This window comes from Arachis ipaensis, chromosome B6 (genome assembly GCF_059453495.1).
Source record: "Arachis ipaensis isolate K30076 ecotype BB chromosome B6, ASM5945349v1, whole genome shotgun sequence".
Lineage (NCBI taxonomy): Eukaryota > Viridiplantae > Streptophyta > Magnoliopsida > Fabales > Fabaceae > Arachis > Arachis ipaensis.
The window spans coordinates 67,350,115-67,354,856 of NC_142441.1; the positions used below are offsets into that span (position 1 = coordinate 67,350,115).

Here is a 4,742-nt window from a genome sequence, read left to right on the forward strand (position 1 = left end):
GGTCTAGTAGGAAAAATCTTTATCTTTTATATTTCCGCTGTGTCTCTTTTTTTGGCTAATAAATTCCTCTTTTAATCCCATTCTTTTCTGGTCCCCCTTCCATTAGGATTTTACTACTTTGAATGTATTCAACCCTTAATGCCCAACACAAATCCTTATTATCTGGTATCAGTTACAGGTTGTAGGTAAATTCTTATTTATCTGCACGTTCCAGGATTTTTTTTTTAGTCTCTTTAGTTTTCTCTATAATTTCTGCAAATTTACTTTAAAATTAAAAAAAAAAAACGAAAACTGAAAGAAACCACCATGCAGATCACCTTAGTGTTGGATCCTTCAATCTTCCTCATGCAACAAGCGAAGCAAATCACTCACCTCACTTCTCACATAATAAATGTGCTTAACAGCAACTGAAAATTTATTCATCAAAGTTATGTAAATTGTCTCACCAGAAGGTGTTTAAATAGACCTCAAACAAACTAGATAAAAGATAAGATAAGATAACTAATTTTATGGTAGATAGATTTAGTAAAATGGCTCATTTTATTGCTTGCCATAAAACTGATGATGCCACAAATATTGCTGACCTATTCTTTAGAGAAGTTGTGCGCTTACATGGTGTTCCCCAAACTATTGTTTCTGATCGTGATGTCAAATTCTTAAGTCACTTTTGGAAAGTTTTGTGGAGTAAGTTGGGAACAAAATTGTTATACTCAACTACTTGTCACCCTCAAACTGATGGTCAAACTGAAGTAGTAAATAGGACATTGGGAACCTTGTTGTGTGCTATTGTTGGTAAGAATTTGAAAACCTGGGAAGATTGTTTACCTTTTATTGAGTTTGCTTATAACCGAACAATCCATTCTTCCACTGGTTTTTCGCCCTTTGAACTTGTCTATGGTTTTAATCCTCTAACTGTCTTAGATTTAATGCCTCTACCCTTGAGTGATCTTATTAGCTTAGATGGAGTAAGCAAGGCTGAAAAAGTTAAAGCAATACATGCAAAGGCTCGTGACCTCATTGAGAGAAAGAACAAAGCCACGGCAGAAAGGATTAACAAGAGCCGAAAGCATATAGTATTCGAACCAGGAGATTGGGTTTGGGTACATTTGAGGAAGGAGAGATTTCCTACTCAAAGGAAGTCTAAACTTGATGCTAGAGGGGATGGCCCATTCCAAGTGCTTGAGAAGATCAATAACAACACCTACAAGATTGACCTACCAGGTGAGTATAATGTTTCTGCCACTTTCAATGTTTCTGATCTCTCTCCTTTTGATATGGACACAGATTCGAGGACGAATCTTTTTGAGGAAGGAGGGAATGATACATGCTCGGAAAGACAACAGGGGCATTCTAAGACACAAGGGCAGAATGGAAATTTCACACTTCCAGAGGGTCCCATCACTAGAGCACATGCAAAGAAGCTCAAGGAGAGCTTTGGGAACCTGGCAGCGCTTATGCATATGGAGCTACATCAAGTTCTAACCAAGGAAGAATGGGCAAGACCCATTGGGTTAAGTCAGGACAGTAAGAAGCTCAATAATGCTTTCCGAATTCAGTGGAAGGCATAATTTATCTTTAAATTTCGAAAATTCTAGACTTTTGTTTTAGTTTGTTATGTGGTCAAAAGTTGTTAGAAGACTTGTTTTATCTGCTATGCTTAGTAGTATTTTTAGGGATTTTTAAATTTAAATCAAATCTGATCTAATCTAATAAGATCAAATCTGATTTAAATTAGTTATCATATCTTTAGGATTTTAAAATTTAAATCAAATCTGATCTTATCCAATAAGATCAAATCTGATTTAAATTAGTTATCTTATCTTATCATTTATCTAGTTTGTTTGAGGTCTATTTAAACACCTTCTGGTGAGACAATTTACATAACTTTGATGAATAAATTTTCAGTTGCTGTTAAGCACGTTTATTATGTGAGAAGTGAGGTGAGTAATTTGCTTCGCTTGTTGCATGAGGAAGATTGAAGGATCCAACACTAAGGTGATCTGCGTGGTGGTTTCTTTCAGTTTTCGTCCCTCTGATCTAGGTTGTCAAGGACAGGTTCTTTGAAGGTCTAGTAGGGAATCCTTTCCGGTGACCTAGGTTGCTAAGAACAGGTATCTTAGAGGTCTAGTAGGAAAAACCTTTATCTTTTATATTTCCGCTGTGTCTCTTTTTTTGGCTAATAAATTCCTCTTTTAATCCCATTCTTTTCTGGTCCCCCTTCCATTAGGATTTTACTACTTTGAATGTATTCAACCCTTAATACCCAACACAAATCCTATCAAAGGTGTTCTTCTAGGTAATAGTGATTTGGTAAAAAAAATTTATACAATTACCCATTTTAAAAAATAATTTAATTACAAAATAGTCCTATTTTAATTAAGATATTAACTCTCATCAGATTAAAGTAACTCAAATTAAAAATAAATATTCAATTAAAATGTGATACATCAACAAATAATTATATGTTACTTTAAGAAAAGTTGAATAGAATTCATCTAATAATAATAATAATAATAATAATAATAATAATAATAATATGCTTGTATCTATCTAGATTCTAGACCGTCCTTTTTTGTTAAATTATTGTTTCTCTTCAAGTTAATAAATATGATCAAATTCTTGCATTGGTAAAATAGAATTCAATTAAATCTCTGTCTACTTAAATCCTTTCTTTTTAGCTTAAGAAAGGATAATGCAACAAAATGCCGTCAAATATTGAATATTTTCTTATTGCAAAAAAGTGACAAAGGAATAGAGTTATCTTGACGACATTAAAATAAACTTTAGAGAAACTCTTGATTAAATAACACGCCCGGTGGGACTCGAACCCACAATCGCCTGATTAGAAGTCAGGCGCCTTATCCATTAGGCCACGAGCGCTTTTTGTTATGTTGTCTCAAATAAAAATTTTAAATTCCCAAATGCCATTGGAAATGAATAGCAAACTCAAACCGAATAGATTTGATATCATATTTGGCTTAAAAGGTTTTGGTTACTCTAAAATCTCCCATTTCTTGTTTTAATCTCTCTAATTTTGTCCATTTTTGATCTAGTAAAATTTAAAGAAATTTAATTGTCATCCTTATGATTAATTTGTTCTATTAAAGTATTAGGGTAATACTAGTATTGTATCCTTTAATGGAGAATGAATATTGCTTTTTTTTTTAATAGAAAAAGTTCATCCAAAAAGGAGTATTTTACACAAATAAAAAATTTATATAAAAAATTTTAGCATGAATGTACTGAAACATATTTTACGGCCACAAGAATTACGTTAATTTGATAATTTCTTTAGATTGAATATTTGAGTCATAGAGTGTACTTTTAATTCCTCGATTTAAAATACTCTGATTTCAAATAAACTTATATCATTTTGTCACATTTTTTTTCTGTGTTTGAGGGATTGATTTTGAGTGTGTTTGGAAAACATTAAAGTGAGAAAAGAATTCTATTTCAGTTAAGAAATTGATGACTTGCATCATCTACCTCTTTCTCTTATCTAAAAGAACCATAGAAATAGTGAAATCCCATTCAATTAATGCAGTTTAATGAACTAAATGATGAATTTTATGGTACATTGCTTTGAAATGAGTTTTGTTTGAATTTCAGGTGAAAAGAGCAACAAAAGAAGAAGGAAACAAAGAAGAAGAGCTGGGCGTGTGAGCTGGGCGTGTCACTTGGTGCAAACGCCAAAAAACTGAATGGGCATGGCACGCCAGCAATTGGGCGTGGCACGCCAGTTAACAATTTCAGCAGAGAACCCATGGAGCTTTACTATGGGCGTGGCACGCCAACTATAAATTCCAGAGAAGCATTCTTGGAGCTTTACTATGGGCGTCAGCTATACATTCCAGAGAGCATTCTTGAAGACCCACAAGGGGCATGGCACTTGATTTTTGGGGCGTGGCACGCCAACCTTGTTCATATTCTGGGCATGCTACTTGAGTTCTAGGCGTGGCACGCCAAGCTTGAAGAGGCTCAACACCATAAGGGGTGTGCCACTTGAGATCGAAGGTGTGACATGCCAGTTCATTGGTCCAGAGAGGAAGAATGCAGCCACAACAAAGACGTGTCACTTGAGATCGAAGGCGTGGCACGCCAGCACAAGCCTCCAAAGAAGAAGATCAATGGGCATGCCACTTTGGATTTTAGGCATGGCATGCCAAGGCACAATGATAATGGGCATGCCACTTGATACTTGGGGCGTGGCACGTAAACCTTGCTCGCACCAGGAGCGTGCCACTTGAACACTGGGTGTGGCACGCCAGTCTACTAAACCAGAAGGGCTTACTCATGCTTTATCAAGGGCGTGGCACGCCAAACCTGGGTGTGGCACGCCAGTACAACTTTCTAGAAGAGAGGATGAAGAGTTTATTGAGGGCGTGGCATGCCAGACTTGGGCGTGGCACGCCAGTTCAATTTACCAGAGAAGGAAGATGAAGAACTTGACATGGGCGTGGCACGCCACTGCTGGGCGTGGCACGCCAGGTGTATTTTCCAGGGAGGAGGAAGAGAGAAGCCACGATAGGCGTGCCACTTGATCTCAAAGGCGTGGCACGCCAGGCTAGCTGAACAAAGGAGGCGTGCCACTTGGAAGCCAGGTGTGGCATGCCAAGCCAAGCTGAGGAGCTAGGCGTGACATGCCGCTCACACGCCACTCACACGCTAGGCACATGGTTCATTTTAATGAGTTTTCCTTTTATTTTCAAATGTACTTTTCTTTTCCTTTTTGTAATTTTTAT

The 4,742-nt window shown here is 36.8% G+C and overlaps 1 non-coding gene across 1 annotated transcript; it reads right to left on the reverse strand.

Moving 5' to 3' along the window:
• Window positions 1-2,807: 2,807 nt before the first annotated feature.
• TRNAR-UCU (transfer RNA arginine (anticodon UCU)) lies at window positions 2,808-2,880 on the reverse strand. The gene has a single exon. It is a non-coding gene; the product is annotated as a tRNA-Arg (tRNA).
• Between the last annotated feature and the right edge of the window lie 1,862 nt (window positions 2,881-4,742).